Below are 23,034 nucleotides of genomic sequence, written 5' to 3' on the forward strand. Positions count from 1 at the left end.
TAAACGCGCATTGAGTTTGAAAGGATCAAACAAAGTAATTTTGAAAGGTGGGTAAAGGTATTAAAAACAGATCAACCCTATGACATTCTTAGAGAGATTCTTATTTTGGAGAAGTTCAACAATTCACTTCCTACAGTCGTGAGAACTCGTGTGGAAGAGCTGAGAGTTAAAATGGCAAGGTGAGAAGCTGAAATGATTGATGATGCTGATTGAGTTCAGAAATCAAAGTTTGGTTTCTGTGAGAGATTGAAGAATGTGTGAGATCTTCTTAAAACATATACCTGTGAAAGTAAGGTTTACTGGCATAGGCCAGTAGTAGCAGGTAAAGAGGTTAGAGCATTAAGAGGGACGGAAACATGTAAGTCTTTTATGCTGAGACATGAGGAGTTATGTCATTCCGAAGAACTATTGAAAAGATGCGAAGTGCTCCATTATGTAACGTGTGGTTGGAGAGTCCAGTGGAAACATCAACAGATTTATTCCACAATGGGGAAGGAGGCCTTTGGCTTGGTGTTGGCGTTACAACATTTCAGATTTACATTGCCAATAACATACATGAGACAAATCTTTTTCACTGATCGTGACCCCTTAAAGTTTTTGGAGAAGTTTAGGGAGAAAAATACCAGTCTGTTTCGATTGAGCTTATTATTGCTACCAGTCAATTTGAAACTACACAGGTGACAGGGTGAGAAATCCTAAATTTTGACACCTTGTGGAGACTTGGATGAACAAAGAAAAGGCATTCTGTGGCAGGAGTAAAATGACTGAAATCGAAATATTTGTGAACATTTGTATGCTCAGAGTCAATGTAATATATATATATACATTTCCGTCGACTAATAGATGAAGATTAGGAGGTCTAAAATGAATCCACATTTGTGTATTGATGGCTTATTTTATTAAAGAATGAGTTGTGAAGATATTATCATTGTAAAACGTTTATTTTCTCTTGTGTTTTTTTTTGAAGAGAGGTTTTAAAGGCAGAGGTGCAGAACTGCTGTCTGAAAACAGTTTAAGTAAATAACTGAGATTTTAGGTTTCATTAAAACGGTGGGAACAATGAAAGGGCAGTGGCCAGCTCTCCCAGACGAGGGTTTCTCGTTTTGTTTTAGGCTGCAGCATTCAGAAGCTGTTGGAGATCCCAGAATGGTTGGAAGTTTCAATAAATGATCCCCAGCTGCTTTTCCCTCTGAGATCTCTGTTGATGTTGTAACCTCTGGGATTGCTGTAAGGATCTGCATTTGAATATACAAAGCAAAGCAGTGTTAACCAAGAAGGTACGGCATCTATTGTTTGTGTAAGTGTTCCAACAGAAAAGGTGTCCCAAAATATTCTTTTCTTTGATTTTATTTTAACCAAAGCATTTGAATAGATTATATTTTGCTTAATGTTGAGTGGTTTGACCAGTCACAACATATCTGGAACGCACACCTCCCTTCTATATTCAAAATAAGGAAAGGTTTGGGTCTAAGCGGCCTTCTTAAAATATTTTGGGGAGATCTGGCCTGGTCCACAACACTTGTAGCCAAGGGATTTGTGATGAATCCTGTAATTAAAAATTAAGTGGAGGGACTGCGGATGGTTTGCTGGAGGATGTGCTGTGAGCTGCCTCAAACATGCAGGGAGACCTGAGGATTTGGTGACCCAACTCTGGATGCAGCATCTGAGTCTGTTACATGAACAACGAATGGAGCAGAGGCTACAGAGAGGGGAACTCTGAAACCACGCAGTGAGTGTGTGTGGGGAAAGGGATCTGCTGGATCCACATCGGGTTTTCCAGGACCAGCTTCCCAAGCTTCACTTAACCCAGGAGCAGAGTGTGAGGGGACACTGATTGAACAAGGAGCTGGTCATAGAATGGTACCACCTCCACCTCCTTCAACACGACCTGCAGTTTCACACCAGGGGGAGGATGGTGCTGGCAGTGGCTGTTAGGGTTACTGTTTCTCATACATCTTCTATGATCCAGAACATTCCAGGCTGGACAAGGTGACACATCCATCATTTCCCAATATCTCAACATCAACGTCACCATTTGGGGATGGAGGATATATATGGTGGATGAGGTAAATACATTGTTTCTCCCACAGCAGGGAGCTTCCGGGTATATCCAGTATAGTGGGATTTCCGATGGTGTACAGTGCATCTGCAGAGTACCCATGTCAATGGGGAGAGGATTTCTCTCTCTATTAATGTAACACATGCACAGTATATCATGTTGGTGAATACCCACTGTCCTGGTAACAGTCATGGCCTCTTCATTCAGAAGCAGTCAGCCATTTCCCATCGTCATCGGGTCCCCAGGTGGAAAGAAATGAATATATCTTGGATAAAGGACGTCCCCTTGATGCACGTTTCAAAACACCATCCCCGCCATCAATCAACCACATCAAAGTATTCCATGTGTACGGAGAGCAATGGAGTCACTTGGAGTGTCTGGTAGCTGACAAACAGGAATGGAGCAAAACCTCCCATTTCTGAACAGGTTTGAGTGAACCTCCCAGTACACAATATTACTAAGTCCTGTAATCCCTCTCCATTTCAGTAACATACTGCCTTCCATTATTTCTGTAAATGAAATGACAGGTTATTTCATGTTAGATTCCACCTGACAAACTATTATCTATTGTCTTTACCTCTCTGAATCTATTTGCATACTCTCCGCCCTCTCTTGATAATTTAATCTCTTGCTTATCACAGCGACATCACCAAACTCACCATCTGTATATCTGTTCCATCTTCCTGATCATTAATATAGAATGTAAATAGTTGAGAACCCAGCGCTGGTCACTGTGTGGCGCGACTGGTTACGTTCTCTCTAACTGATTTATCCTGAGTGCCTGCTTCCTGCATGATACCCAATCCTCCCTCATTCCTATGCAACACAGTTGAAGAGTTGAATAAGAACAATGAGCATCTGTGAGGAATCCAACCGCTCGATGAGGCTGATGTCAACTCGGCCTCTATTCCCTTTTCATGCCATCTCTCCATCCTAACACTCTAGTCTCTTGTTGTAGATTGCGCCACATGAAAAAAAAATCCACCCCACACCTACACTTTCAATTACTTTTCGAATTTTACAGAACTCAATGAGATTTCCTTTCATTCTTATAAACTCGAGCGTGTAGGCCTAAACTGCTCAATTTCCCTTCATAAGACAAACACTTCAAGTATGGAATCAATCTAATGAAGCTCTTCTGTATTGTCTCCAATGGAAATACCTCATTCTGCAAGACACCCAAACTCTACTCCAGTTGCAGCCTCACAAATGCCTTGCATAGCTACACCAACACTCCCTACTATACCCTTTTATAAGTAAACACTGAAATTATGTTTGCATTTCTCATTACTTGCAGTACCTGTATGCAGGTTTTCTGTGATATGCAAGCAGACATCCAGATCCCTCTGCACCTAAGCACTTTGAACTTTCTCGCCATTTAGATAATAATTTGTCTCTCCATTAATACTGGCCAACTTGAATAGCACAGTTTTTTTTCTCAAGGTTTATGAAGGTTTGTATCTCAGGTTGAGATTTGGGGTGTATGTTTGCTCCTGGGGCTGTAGTTTTGATATCGAGACGTTTCGTTACCTGGCTAGGTAACATCATCAGTGGCGACCTCCAAGTGAAGCGAAGCTGTTGTCTCCTGCTTTCTACTTATATCTTTCTCCTGGATGTGGTTTCTGGGGTTTGTGGTGATGTCATTTCCGGTTCGTTTTCTGAGGAGTTTAATGATGGCATCTAGATCTTTGAGTTTGTTTATGTCATTGTGGTTGGAGTGCCAGGCCTCTAGGAATTCTCTGGCATGCCTTTGCTTAGCCTGTCCCAGAATAGACGTGTTGTCCCAGACAAAATGGTGGATTTTTTCATCCGTGTGTAGGGCTACGAGGGAGAGAGGGTCGTGTCTTTTTGTGGCTAGCTGGTGTTCGTGTATCCTGGTGGTTAACTTTCTTCCTGTTTGTCCTACGTAGTGTTTGTGGCAGTCCTTGCATGGAATTTTGTAGATGTCATTGGTTTTGTCCATGGGTTGTACTGGGTCTTTTAGGTTTGTTAGTTTTTGTTTGAGAATGTTAGTGGGTTTGTGTGCTACTAGGATTCCAGTCAGTAGTCTGGCTGTCGTTTCTGAAACTTCTTTGATGTATGGTAAGGTGTTTCGGGTTTCTGGCTGTGTTTGGTCTGCTTGTCGTGGTTTGTCCTTGAGGAATCTGCGCACTGTATTTCTTGAGTATCTGTTCGTCTTGAATACGTCGTATAGGTGGTTCTCCGCTGTTTTGCGTATCTTGTCTGAGCTACAGTGTGTGGTGCTCATTGGAATAGTGTCCTGATACAGCTTCGTTTGTGTGTGTTGGGATGGTTGCTGGTGTAGTTAAGTATTTGGTCAGTGTTTGTCGGTTTTCTCTATATGCAGGTTTGTAGTTCTCCATTGTCCTTGCTTTCGACTGTGACGTCCAGAAATGCGAGTTTGTTGTCGGTTTCTTCCTCCTTGGTGACCTTTATGCCTGTGAGAGTGTTGTTGATGATGTTAAATGTCTCTTCTAACTTGTTTCATTTTGTGATGCCAAAAGTGTCATCTACGTAGCGAACCCAGATATTTGGTTTGATGATTGGTAGGGCTGTTTGTTCTCGTCCTTGCATTACCGCTTCTACTATGAATCCTGATAAAGTGGGGATCCCATGGGTGTGTCGTTGGTTTGCTTGTACACTATGTTTTTGAAGGTGAAGTGGGTGGTGAGGCACAGGTCCATTAGCTTCATGATGTTTTCGTTGGTAATGTGATTGATGGTGTTTGTTGTGTGTGTGATGGTCTCTTCTAAAAGTGTGGTAAGTGTTTCCGTTGCCAGGTCGATGTTAATGGAGGTTAACAGTGCTGTTATGTCGAATGAGATCATTGCTTCGTCTTCCTCTATGTTGGCGTTTTTGATGATTTTTAGGACTTCCTGGGTGGAATGGATGGAGTGTTGTGACTCTTCTACTAGGTATTTTAGTCTTGCGTGTAGTTCTTTGGCTCGTCTGTAAATTGGTGTTCTGGGTAGTGCGACTATGGGTCTGAGGGGGGCTCCTGGTTTATGGATTCTTGGTAGTCCGTAGAATTGTGGGGTGCTGGTCCCATCGGGTTTCATTTTCAGGGATTCTGTCTTGTTTAATTGTCCGGAATCGTGTAATTTTCTTAGGAGATAAGTAATTTTGTTTCCTAGTTGTGTGGTCGGGTAAAGCGCCACCTGTTGGTAGGTGTTGGTACCTGCGAGTAGTGCATTAGATTTTTCGATATCTTCCCTTCTGTTCAGGATGACTGTGAGCGACCTTTGTCTTCAGGTAATACAATGAAGTCTTTGTCTTTTTTGAGGTTTTCTAGGGCTTTCTTTTCTTGTGTGGTCAGTTTGTTTCCTTCCCTCTTTCGGCTGATAATAGGTGCAACTGTCTGTCTGATCGTTTGTTGTGTTTCTTCCATGAGATGGTTGTCCTTCAATGTGGTTTCTAATGCCGCTAGTAAATCCTTCTTGTCAGCGTCTCGGTAATTGAAATTTAATCCTTTGACTAGTACCGCTTTTTCTGTGTCTGATAGGGTCCGGTCTGATAAGTTCTTTATCCATGCCCCTGTGTTATCGGTTTTGTGTTTTTTTTTGTGAGCTTGTCCATTTTTTTCTTCACGTCCGGATTTTTCTTTATCTGTCTTTGTCGGTGTTTGGTGTTGATGGCTTGTTCTATCACGTCTGACCATACTTGGTTTGTTGCTTTTCTGAATAAAGGCTTTTGGCGCGCAATTTCCCGTTTGTATTTTCAGAGTCTGTGGTGGGCGTCATTGATTAATTCTCGGAGAATTCTGCGGCCGTTTTGTTCTGTTAAACTTTTGGCTTGAGGTGTTTTTATCGGCGTTTATATTGCAGACATTTTGGCAGTAGTTGTTTTCTTAAACATTCATGCAGGAAGTACAGTTGTTCGCGGGGGGCACTCTCTCGGATGGCATTCCTTTCCCATCTACGGGCAAGTTGTAGTGTGTTGCGCTCATGGCTTTTGCAAGGTTTGTGAAGGTTTGTAGCTCAGGTTGAGATTTAGGATGTTGGTTTGCTCGCTGAGTTGTAGGTTTGATATCCAGACGTTTCATTACCTGGCTAGGTAACATCATCAGTGGCGACCTCCAAGTGAAGTGAAGCTGTTGTCTCCTGCTTTCTATTTATATCTTTCTCCTGGATGGGGTTCCTGGGGTTTGTGGTGATGTCATTTCCGGTTCGTTTACTGAGGAGTTGATAGATGGCATCTCGATCTATGTGTTTGTTTATGGCGTTGTGGTTGGAGTGTCAGGCCTCTAGGAATTCTCTGGCATATCTTTGCTCAGCCTGTCCCAGGATAGATGCGTTGTCCCAGTCGAAATGGTGGTTTTTCTTTGTGGTGGCACTCCAAACACTGATTATGTTACCTCACCAGGTCGCCACTGATGATGTTACCTCACCAGGTCACGAAATGTCTCGATATCAAACCCACAGATCAGTGAGCAAACATACACCCTAAAAGCCCCATATTTCTTCACTTTAATTTTCCTTGCTAAATGTTGGCCCATTCACCCAACCTATCCATATAGATTTAAAATCTCTTGCACCACCATTCTGAAGTAATTTCCCATTGATGTTAGTGTCATCTGAAAATGTGGCATAGTATTTTCGTTCCCATCTATAGAGTACAGTCATTCCATCAATCGCAAATGGTTGAGGCATGAGTCCTGAAATCAATGTCACCCCACAAATTGCATTTGCCAAAAGAAAGTTGTACATTTATTCCATCTGACTCCATTTTGTTGGTTCACCAATCCTCCATCCAAGCTAATAAATTACTCCTAAACCCATGTTGTATGATCTTACCACTTACTCTTTGGAGAAGCAACATATCCGAAGCATTCAGGAAGACCAGATATGCTCCATCTCCAGGATTCCCACGATCCATCTTGTAAGTGACATCTTCAAATAACTCAAGCAAACAATTCAAACAACGTTTAGCCTTCATACAACCATGTTAACTCTGAGGAATTGTGGTTTACATTTGGAAATGTCCTGAACAATGGACTCGAAGAATTTGCCTTAAATTACAATAGTTTATTGTTACACTTTAGTATCTAATATATACCATTATTATAAGTTCTTCCCTTTCGAAAAGCTTTACGTTTTCTTTGAATTCCTGTTTAAAAGGCACACGTTTTTAAGAGATCTGGTCCAAATGCTGTGTAAGAGCCACGTGTGGCTGAATGGACTCATCATCCTGCTGGTGTACAAGATCGATGGGCTGACGTCTTTCTCGTGTTCCCATGTTGCCATCTCCAAGGCCAGACTGACATCATCCTGTTGATGATTTAGAGGATTGGGCGATAATAGAATCTTACTGTTGCTGTGTAACATTTTGAGGGGCTGATGGGTCTTCTCATATTCTCTATAACAGGTGGAAATATTGAACTGTCTCCTCATGTATCCCGGAGATGGGACCGAGGGAGTGAATGGTCTACTCTTGTTCCCATACAAGAGACACGTGTCTAAATTGCCTCTTCCTTTCTCATGAAAGAAGTCTCAGATAGTTTTTATCCTTATCCAATTCCATTGCAATAGACTCGGTGGGTCTGAATGGCCTCCTGGTATCCCAGTGTAACAATCTCCAGTCACTGTGTGGCCTCTTCCAGTTCCTATGTTACAGACTTGAGGAGACTGAATGGACTGCACCTGTTGCTGTTTAACTGGATACTGGTGCAGCATGGCCAACTGTTATAGGCTCGAGGGGCTGATTGGCCTCCTCCTGTAACTGTATATCAGGCTCCAGGGGCTGAATAGCCACGTCCTGTTTTGGCGTAACAGGGTCGAAGGCCTGAATATCCCCCTGTTGTTTCTGTGTAACAGGCTGGAGAACGGAATGGATTCCTCCACTATCTGTGTAATTCACTTCACTCGTTCACTCCTTCTGTCATCTATGTCCAAATAAGATCATCTTTAATTTTTGTAAACTCCAATGGCTACTTGGTCAACCTGATCATCATTTCATTATAAGCACGCACCTTCATTGCAGGAATCATTGGAGGGAACCATCTCTGAGCTGCTTCCAATGTAACAACATCATTTCTTAATTGAAGAGATTAAATCTGTACACACTACTCTAGATGTGATCTCACTAAGATCCTGTACAGCAGCAACACTTTACCAGCCTGTTGTAAAGTTCCCACCCAGGTTAGAGCTGTCTCAGCTCTCTGGGGGAATACAGAGCATTGTTGGAAGATCATTGTCCTTCTCTACTCCATCAGCATAACGGGAGATCTGGAGAAATTAAAGTTTGAGAACATCATAAATGATGTAGCGAGATGATCTCCACCATCAATCTCCCCAGAGCTCACATCGCTCAGATTCCACAGAATCTAGTAAGGTGGAGATTAATAAAAACAGCAAGGAGGAGCAAACATTGATGGGAGTTATATATCAAAGTGAAAGCTGCAAGACAAATGCTGGACATGTTATAAAACAGGAAATGAGATAAACACATTTGTGGCTACTGCAGTGATAATGTTAACCCAATTGAATGCTAATGCTGGGAAAAATGGATTTCAAGACCACGTGTGAGATGGTTTACATGAGCATTATGTTAAGCACTGAGCTCGATATCAGGTTGTTTAGGAATTGGTGTTGAGTGATCAGAAGAGCTCATTGAAAAATTTGATGGAAAGGACATTTTGGGAACAGTGACCACAATGTACTGGTTTTCTTTTATACTGTTTGAGTACACGATAGTTTTTGTTTTATTTGAAGTAACTGTTATAAATCTGAGTCATGCAAGCCATCAAGGTGTGAGGAGAAAGTGGGGACTACAGATGATGGAGATCAGAGGCGAAGAGTGTGGTGATGGAAAAGCACAGTCAGGCAGCATACTAAGAGCCGATAAATCGATGTTTCGGGCATAAGGCCTTCATCAGGAATGAAGCTTATGGGTCAAGGGAGCTGAGGGATAAATGAGAAGGGGGTGAGACAGGGGAGGTTAGCAGGGATTGCGGTAGGTAGATGAAGGTAGGGTTGAAAGTGATAGGTGATGAAGGTAGACAGACCGCCTCATCTACTGCATCCATTGAACCCAATGTGTCCTTCTCTACATTGGCGAGGTAGAAGGTCAACTTGTGGAACATTTCAGAGAACATCTCTGGGACAGCCTCATTGAACAATTCCATCACCTTGTGGCTGAGCACTTTAACTCCCCTTCCCACTCTGCCAAGGACATGAGGGGCCTGGACCTGCTCCATCGCCAAATCCGAGCCACCAGAAGCCTGCAGGAAGAACGCCTCCTCTTCTGCCTTGGGACCCCCGAAACACAGGGGATCATAGTGGATTTCCCCATTTCCCCTAATCCCACCCTATCCCACTCCAACCCTCCAAGTCAGCATCGCCCTTTTGTACATTCCTATGCGTCCACCTTCCTTGCTATCAATCTGGTCCACCCTCCTCTCCGATTAACACTTTCAACCCCACCTTCACTTACCTATTTGATGAAAGGAGGCAGCTTAGAAAAATACCAAGTTGTAGTAATCCAGTGGATTCAGAGAAATGTAGGACTCAGCAAAGGATGACCAAGAAACTGAGAAGAAAATCGAAAAGAGAAAAAGCATGCAAACGAAAGAAAAACATAAAAACTGCTAAAAAGCATCTATCAATGTATGAAAAAAATAAAAACAAGGTCAAATGTGGAACAGTTGGTGTGCGTTCAGGATAGTTTATTGCAGAGAACAGAGAAATCGCAGGGAAAAGAAACAGTTTATTTGCGTCTATCTTCATTGGAAGAATGTCCAGAAATTCTTCCAGAAATACCAAGTGACCATGGGACTTGTGTAAGTAAAGTGTAAGATTATTCTTATCAATGTTGAGGTCATCTTTGAAAAGAAAGCTGGATTGAATATTTAAAAATCTGACAGACCAGATGTACTTCACACAAGGATTTATGAGGAAGCAGCAATAGACATGTTGATTGCATCGTGGATTTTTACTTTATCTTCCGACACATTCTCGAAAGTCATTTAGCCAATCTGTATAAGGCAAAGGTTACAAATATTATCCAACCATTTAAGAAAGGATGAAGATGGAGAGGGGTGAACTACAGAGCAGTTATCTTGTCGTCCGCAGTCGGGTGTCTGTTGGACTCGATTACAAAGAACACGCGACTACACATGTAGAAGGTAATAACATAACTTGGGAGGGTGAGAATATACCGATGAAAGGAAAACCAGAAGTGGCAAACATTTTTTTTGGAATGGTTTGAAGATGATTCTTGTGGACATAGGCAATGAAGAACCATTGGATAACGTAGAGTTGAATATTCATGAGATTTATTTTTAAAAACTCACACAGTAAGCTCATAAGAAAGGTTAAAGCGAGAGGTATTAGGAAGAACATATGAAAATAGCAAAGAAAAAAATTAGTTTTACATTCAGGTGATTGTAATTGGAATATAGAAGACGTCATGCACCAGTTGTATCGAGTGTTCATGAGAGTATTTTGTATTGTTCGGAATCCCAATCTAAGAAATAAGATATTGACTACAGAGGAACTGCAAAAGGTATTATTCAGATTCATCCCTAAAACGGCACGATTTTCTGATGTGGAAACTCACTCTGTGATCTCGAGTTTTGAAACATGAGAGGTGGTTGCAGTGAAACTTAGAAACACTGAGGGGACTGAATAACAGGGACATGGAGAAGTACAAGTAGGCGAGATCTGGCAGAATCCCACGAGATTCTACACGGACAAGTAGAGCAGAATAATCAGCAAACAGTTAGTGTCCATTAGAAACCAAAGGGGCAATCTGTGTGTCAAGGTGGAGAACATTGATGGACTGTTACATGAGACCTTCACATCTATTTTACTTTAGAGACGGAGAAGACAAGTACAGAATTATAGGAGATGGATGGGGAAACTCTTGAACAGATTGATGTAAAATACGAGAAAGTATTTGAGGCTTTGTTCTGTATAAATTTGGACCTAACTCCATGTCTGAATGAGTTGTATCACAGGCGGCTGTTGGGATGAATGGAGGAAAGACCCTGTCTGAATATTTTAATTAGGATCTGACCATAGAGGAGGTGCCAGAGAACTGGAGAACTGCTAACACGATTCCACTTCACAGTTCGGGTGGGAGAGATAGACCAGGGAACAATAGACGAGCGGGTATTAGGTCACTGTTAAGGAAACTACTGGAGAAAATAGGGAAGGAGAAAATTGAACTCCAATAAGAGTCGAAAGGTCTGATCAGGGATAATCATCATGACTTTATCAGAAGGAAGTGGCATCTAATTGATTTGATTGAATTAGCTTGAGGAGGTCGGTTGTTTAGCTTTGTAGGGAAGCCTTTGACAAATTTCCAGCTGGGAAACTGAAAAATAACGTAAAATCTCACAATAAAAATGATAACTTGACAAGTTACAACGAAAATTGTCTTAGTGGCAGGAGGCAGAGGGTAGAGAGAGAAGGCTGTTTGTGTGACTGGAGACCAGTGTCCCCTGGTGTACCACAGGGATTAGTGATGTGTCCCTTATTGTTTGTGTTATTCATAACAAAAACAAATGTGAATGTGGAGGGGGCAAGGTGGAGAGGCAGGGAGGTGTGATAAGTAAGTGTACATTTGACATAAAGATTGACCGGTTGGTTTGCAGTGAGCAGGAAGGCCTTAAGTTACAGGAAGATGCAGATGAAATGGTCAGATGGGCAGATCAATAACAGATACAATGTAACCTTGATAAATATGAGGTGATGAACATTGGGAGAAGGAACCAGGCAGTGGAGGACTCAATGAATGGCAGCACACTGGGAAGCTCAGATTGTGCTTCTCCACACATCCCTGAATGTGACTGGACAGGTTAATGCTTAAAAATGTGTTGCTGGAAAAGCGCAACAGGCCAGGCAGCATCAAAGGAGCAGGAGAATTGACGTTTCGGAAATATTCGTGAAGAAGGGCTTATGCTCGAAACAACGATTCTCCTGCTCCTTTGATGCTACCTGACCTGCTGCGCTTTTCCAGCAACACATTTTTTAAGCACTGATCTCCAGCATCTGCAGTCCTCACTTTCTGCTGGGCAGGTTAATGGACAAGTTAAGAATTGGACCTTGAGTATTGTGTTTCCTAATCAGGGTGGAGATATAAGACCTATACAGGGCTTTGGTTCGGCCAAAATGGAATACTATATGTAGCTCTGGGAGCCACATTCCAGGAAGGATGTGATTGTACTGGAGGGAGTGCAGAGGTGATTCACCAGGATGTTCCCTGGGGTAGAGCATATCAGCTATGGAGAGAGGCTGGATAAGCTCGGGTTGTTTACTTTGCAGCAGAGAAAGCTGAGGAGTCAGTGATTCAGAAGGATAAGATGATAAGCGACACGGACAGGGTGGATAGACAGCAGCTGTTCCTGTTAGTCAGAGGGTCAAGAACAAAGGAGCACACTTTTAAAGTGAAAAGTTTGAGGTTCAGGGATGATTTAAACATTTTCTCACGTCGATGTGTGGGCTTCTGGGATTACTTCCTGAGAGGGGAATTATCACGAGTAACCTCACAATCGTTAAAAAGTACTTGGACAAGCACTTGGAAGTGTCATAACATTCCAGGCTATGGGACTGCTGTAGAAAGTGGGACTAATATAGATCGTGCTGCACTTCTGTCGGCACAGAGTCTTTGCTCCCGTGAGTGTACCATGTGGAAGGTCAATTATTGGAGCATTTTAAGGCAGGAATTGATGGGTTTCTGAAGAGTTATATTCATAAGGGTCATAAGTGTGAACTGTAATAGCTTGTTAAATTATGTCAATGTGAGAAATATGAGAAAACAAGTGTAGTTTCCTTACAGTTTGGAAACAGACAATGGAGAATGGGGAACAGGGAAATGGCAGAACTATGAAGCACTACTTCAGTTCTGTCTACACAGAACTTTCTAATAATATAAGGAAAACCAAGTCTGGTGTGGGAAAATGATAGAGTACGTGAAACATAGAACATTGTAAGTAAATGGTTTAGCAGAAATTATTGTGGCTGAATGTAATAGTCATAGACAACACTAACATAGATTTATGAAATGGGAATTATGTTTGAGAAGCAGACTGGCTGACAAATGAAAGAGCAGTAATGGATGTAAAACATTTTGATTTTTAGGAAAATGTTGGTAAAGCTCCAAGCCCAATTTGCAATATCAAATCTGAGTGGATTGGGGCTAATATATGGACATGTTTCGAGAATGGGACAGCTGGCACTAAACAGTGAATAGAAATAAACAGACTCATCAAGCAACAGCCTGACATTGTCTGTAAGGTATGATTCTGTGAGTATGACTATGACCTAGACACCCCATCACCTTCCCCGGATATGTTCTGTCTCATCAGCAGGATGGACACAGCAGAGGTGGCGGCACAGTGGGATGCAGTTAGAAGGGAATTGCTCTTGGAGTCCTCAACAGTGACTTCGTATCCCATGGCATTAGTTTGCATTTGGGAAAGGAAACCTCCTGCTGATTACCAAGTACCAGCGTCTCTCAACTGATGTATCAGTACTCCTCCATGCTGACCAACACTTGGAGGAAGCACTGAGGGTAGCATTCTGGGTGGGGTATCTCAATGTTCACCACCAACAGTATCTCAGCTACAGCATTATTGATCGAGAAGGCTGGGTCCTAAAGGATATAACTGCTAGAGTGGTTCTGCGGCAGGCAGTGAAGGAACCAACAAGAGGAAAATATACACTTGTCCACAGCCTTACTAAACTGCCAATTGCAGAAGTATCTGTCCATGACAGTATCGTTAAGAGTGACCACCGCATAGTCATTGTGTAGACAAAGTCACACCTGCACATTGAGAATAACATTCACCATTTTGGGTGGTACTATCACAGTGCGAAATAGGGCAGACTTCGAACAGATCTAACAGTTCAAGTCTGGGTGTCCATAAGGTGCTGTGGTTCATCTATAGGAGCAGAATTGTACAGCCACACAACCTCATGACCTGGCATACCCCCCTCGCAACAATTACCATCAATCCAGAGGATCAACATTGGTTCAATGGATGTGCAGGATGGCAGGAGCAGCACCAGGCAAACCTGACAATGAAGTGTCAGCCTGGTGAAGCCACCAAACAGGACTACTTGTGTGCACCAAACAGCATAAGCAGTAAGTGATAAACAGAGCTAAGTGATCCCATAAGCAAAGGATCAGATCCAAGCTCTGCAGTCCTTCCACATCTAGTCGAGAAACGTTGGAGACCATTAAACAATTCACTGGAGGAAGAGGTTTCACAAATAACCCCTTCCTCCATGATGGAAGAGCCCAGCACTTCAGTGTATAAGATAAGGCTGATGCATTCGTAACAACCTTCAGTCAGAAATGTTGAGTGGATGATTCATTTCAGCCTCCTCCAGTGGTCCTCAGCGATTCAGTTACAAGTCATCAACCAATTCGAGTTGGAGATACTGAATACTCAAAGGGTCCATACTCTGACAGCATTCTGGCAATAGTACTGGAAACTTGTGCTCCATAACTTGCCACTCCCCTAAACAAACTCTTTCAATACAGTTACAACAATGGCTTTTCCTGATTATGTGGAAAATTACCCCAAGTATCTCCTGTATATAAAAAGCAGAACAAATCCAATCTGGCCAATTACAACTCCATCAGCCTACTCTCGATCATCAGTAAAGTGGTGGAAGGTCTCAGTGCTTTTAAGCAGCAACCTGCTCAGCAATACCCTGCTCAATGATGACCAGGTTGGGCTCCCCCAGGACCACTCAGCTCCGGATCTCATTACCTTGATTCAAACATGGACAAAAGAGCTGAATTACAGAGGTGGGGTGAGAGTGACAGCCCTTTAAATCAAGGCTGCCTTCGACCAAGTGTGGCATCAAGGGGCCTTAGCAACACTGGATTCAATGGGTATCAGAGGCAAACACCCCGCTGCTTAGAATCACACCTGACACGTAAGAAGATGGTCATGGTTGATGAAGGTCAGTCAACTCAGCTCCATGTCTGTCGGAGTCCCTCGAGCAGTGAACAGAAACTTCTTCAGGGCTGCTTCATCAATGACCTTCCCTTCATGTTAAGGTCAGAAGTGGGGATGTTCGCCAATGATTGTACAATGTTCTGCAACATTTGTGGCTCCTCAGATACTGAAGCAGTCCATGTTCAAACACGACAAGATCTGGACAGTATCCAGGCTGACAAGTGGCAAGTAATGTTCAGCCCACACAAATGCCAGACCATGACCATCACCAATAAAATACAATCTAACCTGCCCCTTGGCATTCAATGGTGTTACTATCACTGAATCCCCCAGTATCAAAGTCCTGGTGGGTAATCATTGCTCAGAAACTCACTGGTCTCCCCACATGAACACTGTAACTATAAGAGCAAGTCTGAAGCTAGGAATGCTGCGGCGAGTAACTCACATCCTGACTTCCAAAATTCTGTCCATCATCTACAATGCATGTCAATACAATATAGGTCAGAAGTGTGACAGAAGACTCCCAGTTTGCCTGGATGAGTGCAGACCCAACAACACTCCAGAAGCTTTATACCATCCAGGACAAAGCAGCCAGTTTGACTGTCCCTTCATTCACAATGCTCCACCATCAACGCGCAGCAGCAGCAGTGTTTTACTATCCACATGCTGCAATGAAATGATTCACCAAAGATCTTCAGAAACCATCTTCCCAACTCACGACCACTTCTATCTAGAAGGACAAGGGCTACAGATGTATGGAAATACCATCATCTTTAGGTTCCCCTCCAAGCCATTCACCATCCTGACTTGGAAATATATCACCGCTCCTTCACAGTCGCTGGGTCAGAATCCTGGGATTCTCTCCCTAATGGAATTGGAGGTCAACCACAACAGGTGGACTGCAGTGTTCAACAAGGCAGCTCACCACCACCTTCTTAAGAACAACTAGGAACAGGCAATAAATGCTGGTCCAGCCAGTGACACCCAGATTGACGAAATACAGAAATAGAAATTAACAGAGGGCGGTTGCTGAGGTATCACAGAGATCGGTGTTTGGGGCCCAGCTGTTCACAATGTCCTTTAAATATTTGGTTGCTGGAATCAGATGCAATACATCCCAGCCTGCTGACAGCACTAATGGATGTGGGATTGTGAGTGGGTGCGGAGGATGTAAAAAAGCACCAAGAAGACTAAGACAAATGGAGTGAATGGGGAAATATTGACAGATGGAGAACAATGTGGATAGAGGTGACGGTGTGCCCTTTGGTGGAAATGATAAACTGGAATCCTACAATTTGAAAAGGATTGGTTGAAACACATTGATTTACAAAGGGCCATATGCTCCTTTTTGTTGTTTCCTTCTGCATCAACCTCTGAGGTCCCTGCAGCGCAGTGAGTTCTGTAACCAGAAGTCAATACTGGGCATGGCATTGACACGCTGACCAGTGTACACAGACCCACCAAGTGGGGAGCTATAATACGGAAAAGGATCTGTATATCCTTGTACATATGTCGCTGAAAGCAATATTGCAGAAACAGAGATAGCAGTGAGGAAGATAAATGGTGTGTTGACCTTCATTTCGGGGGGATGCGAGTCCAGGAGAAAGGGTGTCTCAGTGCAGCTGTACAGGGCCTTGGTAAGATATCATCTCGAACATTGTGCAGGATTGTGTGCAGTTTTGGTCTCCTTACCTAATAAAGGAAAACCTGACATTGAGGGAGAGCAGTGACGGATGACCAGACTGATCTCTGGGATGACAGGCTTGTTGTGAGAGCAGAGTTTGGGGTGACTGGGCCAGTATTCCATGGGGTTTAGGAAAATAAGTGGAGATCTCAGTGAAATTTACAAAACTCTGACAAAGTGAGACAGATTGGAAGCAGCGATGATAATTCCCCTGGCTGGGACTTCTAAAACAAGGGGCCACAGTATTAGGTACAAGCAGTCACTCTGCATTGAGATGATAATAAATATCTGCACTCACTGACTGGGGAACCTGGGGAATTCGTTCGCACCTGGAAACCGAGTCACTGAATATAAATACGGATTTAGAGACAGTAAAGGGATGGTGGGAGAGCAGGAGTATGGTATGGAAATTATATTGAATTGGTTAGCAACTCGATGAACCAAACATACTACTGCACCGCCTATTTTATAGCTTCCCAAGGTTACTCACATTAACAGATATGTATATCGTGTGGGGTAAGTATATTGAGGAGATTTTTTTTCCATGAACTTAGAATGGGGAGGCCAAATGTGTTTTCCATTCCCGATGTTTCTGTGCAGTCTGTGGAAAAGCTCTGTAAAATGCTGTCACAAGCTCTCAGGTGTTAGTAAGGAGGTTTCTGCAGGGTCGACAGGACTGTGTTCCCATTCCCTTTTCCCACATTGCTGCTGAGGCCGGATGTTCTGTCCGGTTTCATCCTTTCAGACCTCTGAGTAGTTTGATACAAGTGAGTGCCTTGCTTGGCCGTTTCAGAGACCATTGAAATGTTTATCACATGTCAGGGTCTTTGGAGTCACTTTTAGGCCAAACCAGGAAATCATGGGAGATTTACTTCCTAAAAGTACATTGGAGAAGGAAATTCTGTTTACAATCCATATTGGCTTCAAGGTCACTGTTACTGACCCCAGATTTTAGATCTCAATATTTTATTAATTGTCTTTAACTTCCTCCCGCTGCCAGATCATTAGCCTGGTCTGGCTTAATAATCCAGTGACATTTCCACAACAGCACCATCTCCACATGGGGACCTGTCGGAAACCACACTGAGCACGTTATTTCTGTGCTGCTTGACACCTCTGCCAAAAATAACTCCCACTAATTTGACTGTCTTGATGGGACTGAGGAGGTGGTAATTGGTCAGATTGTAATTATTCCCGTCTTAGGGGATGGGACTTAGCTGAGTAATTTTCCACATTGCCAGGGAGATGTCAAAGTTGGAGCTGTAATGAAAAAGCTTCCCCAGGGACACGGCTTGTTGTGCAGCACAAGTCTTCAGTCTATTGCAGAAATGGAGTCAGGACCCATTGTCTGTGTCGTATCTGCTCTGTTCAGTTGTTTCTTCATCTCACGTGCCACGAATCAAATTAGTTGAAGACTGGCATCTGTGATTTTGAGGGCATCGTGACGATGGTAAGGTGTATCATCGATTCAACACTTCTGGCAGAAGATTGTGCAGATAAAACATCCTTCTCTTTTACACTGATGTGCAGGTCTGTTCCATTATTTAGGATGGGGATGTTTGTGGAGCCCTCTCCTCCAGTCATTTGTTTAATCGTCCATCACCATTTATAACTGAATGTGGCAGGACTGCAGGGCTTCGTTCAGATCTGTTGGTCAAGTCTGGTAGCTTTAATGTGTTAGCATCAGGTTAAGGTTCATGTGATTCTGACTCTGACATGTTCACCCACACTCGTCACTGAGTCATAGATGGTGTTGATGGTAATGACAGACTGAGGTGTTATCCTGGAATAAAGTTACAGGTTGTGGCTGAATGCATGTCTGCTTCTCCAGCTGCTGTGGTCTACAGCACTACATGAATACGCAGTTTCCAGCTGCAATACCTGCAATGTAATTCTGCTGCCTGTTCCACAATTCTCATTGAGACCTATTCACCCATCAGCCCTGCACTCAGTGACCTTACCTGGTTTCTGTTGTGGCAATACTTCCATTTTCAAACTCTAATTCTGCTGAGGGTCTATCTCCTCGGGTCATGCTTCCAATCTGATACATTCTGCAAAAGCATTTAACTGATCTTAATTCAAATGTTTAAATCACCTGAATCTTTTTCCTTGAGAAATACCATCTTCTGTGTTTAAAGTGAATGTTTTTCCTCTGTTCCTTTCCCTAACCATGAATAAGAGCTCTGTAGTGTCAGTGATGCCAGAGTTATGTAGTTTCAGGGCCAATGAATTCTCTGGATTCCCAATTATATTCACCACATTGTATGTTTTCTCTTTTGGTTTGATGCCTTATCACTCATGGCTGCCTTGTTCTCCCATGAGTATGTTTCAAGTTCTTGGGGTTGCATTTCTGATATTATCTTCCGAATTATCCCCAGAGCCTCCTCCCATTGCTGCTCCATGGTCAATCCTGCTCTGCTTTCCTTCCAATTAACGCTGGCCAGCTACGACCGCATGTATTTGTAGTAACATTGCTTAATTATAATCATGTCACATCTTGAAGAGAGCGTTAGATATAAACTGAAAGAAGGAGTTTTGGGAGATGGGACACGAAGAATAATTGGTGGGTTTCTTAACTAGATACAAAGGGAGAACGAGAGAGAGGATATAGATATGGAGATGTGGAAAGTGAGAAAACTACATTCTTGAAATAAGTAGATGAACATCCCCCAATGTTTTGGCAATGCCTGTGTGCTGTGGTCCTTTGTAAAGTGCATGTACAACAGAGTCATATTTCAAATGCTGAGTATGATGCCAGAATATATATCTCCAATAATATGACAGACACTGGCTTTGGAAAGAACTCAGCAGGCCAACATATTGAAGTCCGGTAGAAAGGGGATTAACTGAAATAAGTTGGGACACCAGAATCAAGACTTTGGAGCAAACATCCTGGTAAGAATGGGAGATTAGAGTTGGGAATCCCAGAAAAGGAGGGAACGTTGAGATGATCAAATCATGTTTTAATGCATCATTTTTCGTTAACTGTGTCTCTGTTGTTAATTTACAATATGTTGTGCACATATGAAAAATGCGACTTATCTGCACACACATTGATTAAACAGTATATATACTATCTTTTTTCCACCATTGAAACTGTCCTGTTGTGGTGTTACGAGGATACATGAACACCAACTAGCCACCAAAAGACATGACGCACTATCACTATGTTCCATACATACAGACAAAGAAGGGCACCACTTTGAATGGGACAAAGCACACACACATACTAAGACAAGCAAGGACCTTTTTAGAGGAATGATATTCTAACCAGAAGTCCATCAATAAACGCATCAATTTAGATTCTGTCTACATTCTCTTGTTAAAATAACCGGAAATGACATCACCCACTTTAATAAACCAAGATCTATAAATAGAGAGGCGGGAGATACTACCAGCACTTCAGCAGATACTCTCATTGATGATGTCACCTAGTCATGGTGATGAAACTTCTGAAAACATACTCAGTGAGCTAACTTGCACACATATAAATTGTTATTTTTTTGTTTATTAGTGGAATTTAGGAGTTCTCTGTTGCTCACGTTTTGACAGATTATGATGTGAGGTGAGCTTTTCTAGGTGTGTGGTTTTAATTAACAGAGGGGTTCGACATTGATGTCATAACAGTTTGGGGCCTTGCCGTATGCCATTTGGACAGACTTGAACAGATTTGAGATACAACAGCTCCCAGCAAATTCCAACTCATTGCAATTAGTGACTTTGATCTTCAAATAAAACCAGTGGGAAAATTCGTTTAATGTTGTAACTTGTGGTTGGTTAAACGAAAAATGAGGGAAATGGCTTTTAACACTACATAGAACATAGAACATAGAAAAATACAGCGCAGTACAGGCCCTTCGACCCTCGATGTTGCGCCGACCGAAGCCTACCTAACCTACACTAGCCCAATAACCTCCATATGCTTATCCAATGACCGCTTAAATGACCATAAAGAGGGAGAGTCCACCACTGCTACTGGCAGGGCATTCCATGAACTCACAACCCGCTGAGTAAAGAATCTACCCCTAACATCTGTCCTATACCTACCACCCCTTAATTTAAAGCTGTGTCCCCTAGTAACAGCTGACTCCATTAGCGGAAAAAGGTTCTCACTGTCAACCCGATCTAAACCCCTAATCATCATGTACACCTCTATCAAATCTCCCCTAAACCTTCTTTTCTCCAATGAGAACAGCCCCAAGTGCCTCAGCTTTTCCTCATACAATCTTCCTACCATGCCAGGCAACATCCTGGTAAACCTCCTCTGCACGCGTTCCAATGCCTCCACGTCCTTCCTATAGTATTGCGACCAAAACTGCACACAATACTCCAGATGAGGCCGCACCAGAGTCTTATACAACTGCAACATGACCTCAGGACTCCGGAACTCAATTCCTCTACCAATAAAGCCCAGTACGCCATATGCCTTCTTCACAGCACTATTTACCTGGTTGGCAACTTTCAGAGATCTGTGTACATGGACACCAAGATCCCTCTGCTCATCCACGCTACCAAGTAGCCTACCATTAGCCCAGTAATCCATCTTCTTGTTACTCCTACCAAAGTGAATGACTTCACACTTAGCTACATTGAACTCCATTTGCCATCTTTCTGTCCAGCTCTGCAACTTATCTATATCCCGCTGTAACCTTCCACATCCTTCTTTGCTGTCCACAACTCCACCGACTTTCGTGTCATCCACAAACTTCTCACCCTGCTTTCAAGCCCTCCTCTAGGTCATTTATGAAAATGACAAACAGCAATGGTTCCAAAACAGATCCTTGTGGAACACCGCAAGTAACTGCGCTCCAAGATGAACATTTACCATCAACTAAACAGGTTCCCAAATTTTCAAAGGAAGTTCAGAAAGACAGAAGGAGGACTTTTTTTTTAGAATTAGCAGATAGGTTGGAAATGGGTTTAGCCAGGGAGAAAAGGGAAGCTGGAATTGTAATGGAGTTGGTTAAGCACTTTGATGGATCAGAGAAATGGGCAACTGCAGTAGAGTTATAAAAACTTAAATTGCAAATGTGGCACCTGGAGTTTGAAGATAAATAAAGGAACGGAAACAGAGAGAGACGAAAGAGAAAGACAGGAAAAAGAAAGAGAGAGGGGATTTGAAATTCAGAAGTTGGGAAATCGACAAGAAAGTTAAATGAACAGGATGGAGATGAAGGGAGAACGTAGGGATGTATACAACTAGGTTAGTAACTTGTCATATGTCGGTGAGAAAAATGTCAAAACCTTTTTTTATTTCGTTTGGAAAAATAACTAGGCAGATGACGTGTCCAGTGAATTTGTGGGTAATGCTACTTAAGACTAAGCTGGTGGGCACAGCTGGTGAGAGATGTGCAGCAATGTCAGATGAGGGATCAAGAGATGATCAATATGTCTAATTGGCTACTTTGATTGGTTATGAATTGGTACTGGAAGCATATAGACAGAAGTTCAGAAAAATAGAGAGGAACCAGGTCAGACTTACATTGAGATTGAAAGAATTAACCACAATCATTTTGACAGGTGGGTGCTGGCCTTAAAAATGGATAAGACCTGTGAGACTTGAAGGAAGATTAATCTGTTGGAGATTTTAAAAGACTTACTTCCAGAGATAGTAAGAATTCCACTGAATGAATAGAAAATTCATAAGTGAGAAGCATGGCAGAAATGGCAGGCAAATATGCATTGTGGCATGTGATGAAATTCAGCCTCTGGCAAGAATTTCATCCTGTGAGGGATAGAAATTGGGAGAAGGGACGATCACACTCTACAAAGCGAACAGTAGCTCACAATAGTTTACCACAGTGAGTAACAGAGTGTCAGTTCCTGGAATACAGTTTGTTCTTGGGAACGATTTAACAGGAGGCGAGATGGGATAGGCACCCCTTGTGGTGGAGAAGCCAAAGGCTGACTAGGGAATTGGTGAGTTAAAAGAAAATTACCCAGGATTTTTTCCAGACTGTGTAGTAACAAGATCCCACTTTCATAAGTTACAGCAGGAAGGAAAAACGAACGAAAAAGACAAATGAGTTGATGGTCAGTGAACTGACACCCTGTTTGATGTGACAGTGCAGGAAAAACCTGAACAGGCAGAGGTGTTCCGTCCTGAAAGGCTAATGGACGTACAACAGAGATATATACACACACATACACATGCACACACAGAGAAAATGAATCAGAATATATTGTTGAACGTTATTAACTTAAAGATAAAATCATAAAATTAAAATGGAGACCCCGATAGGTTACTTATTGCACAAGAATGATTAAGTTCCACACTGGCCTGACAATATTTTAATGTGTATATGACAAACAAATTGTCGGAGATAGTTGTGGACAACGACAAATCTCTCACATTGTTTGGAATACTTAAAGACCAGA

General features: G+C 42.6%; 1 long non-coding RNA gene across 1 annotated transcript; it reads right to left on the reverse strand.

Annotated features, from left to right (window-relative positions):
• Positions 1–922: 922 nt before the first annotated feature.
• LOC132814959 (uncharacterized) lies at positions 923–18,701 on the reverse strand. Its single transcript, XR_009644606.1, has 2 exons — positions 18,618–18,701; positions 923–1,235 (listed from the first exon to the last, which is right to left on the reverse strand). It is a non-coding gene; the product is annotated as an uncharacterized LOC132814959 (long non-coding RNA).
• Positions 18,702–23,034: the final 4,333 nt, after the last annotated feature.

This window comes from Hemiscyllium ocellatum, unplaced genomic scaffold, assembly GCF_020745735.1.
Source record: "Hemiscyllium ocellatum isolate sHemOce1 unplaced genomic scaffold, sHemOce1.pat.X.cur. scaffold_98_pat_ctg1, whole genome shotgun sequence".
Classification (NCBI taxonomy): Eukaryota; Metazoa; Chordata; class Chondrichthyes; order Orectolobiformes; family Hemiscylliidae; genus Hemiscyllium; species Hemiscyllium ocellatum.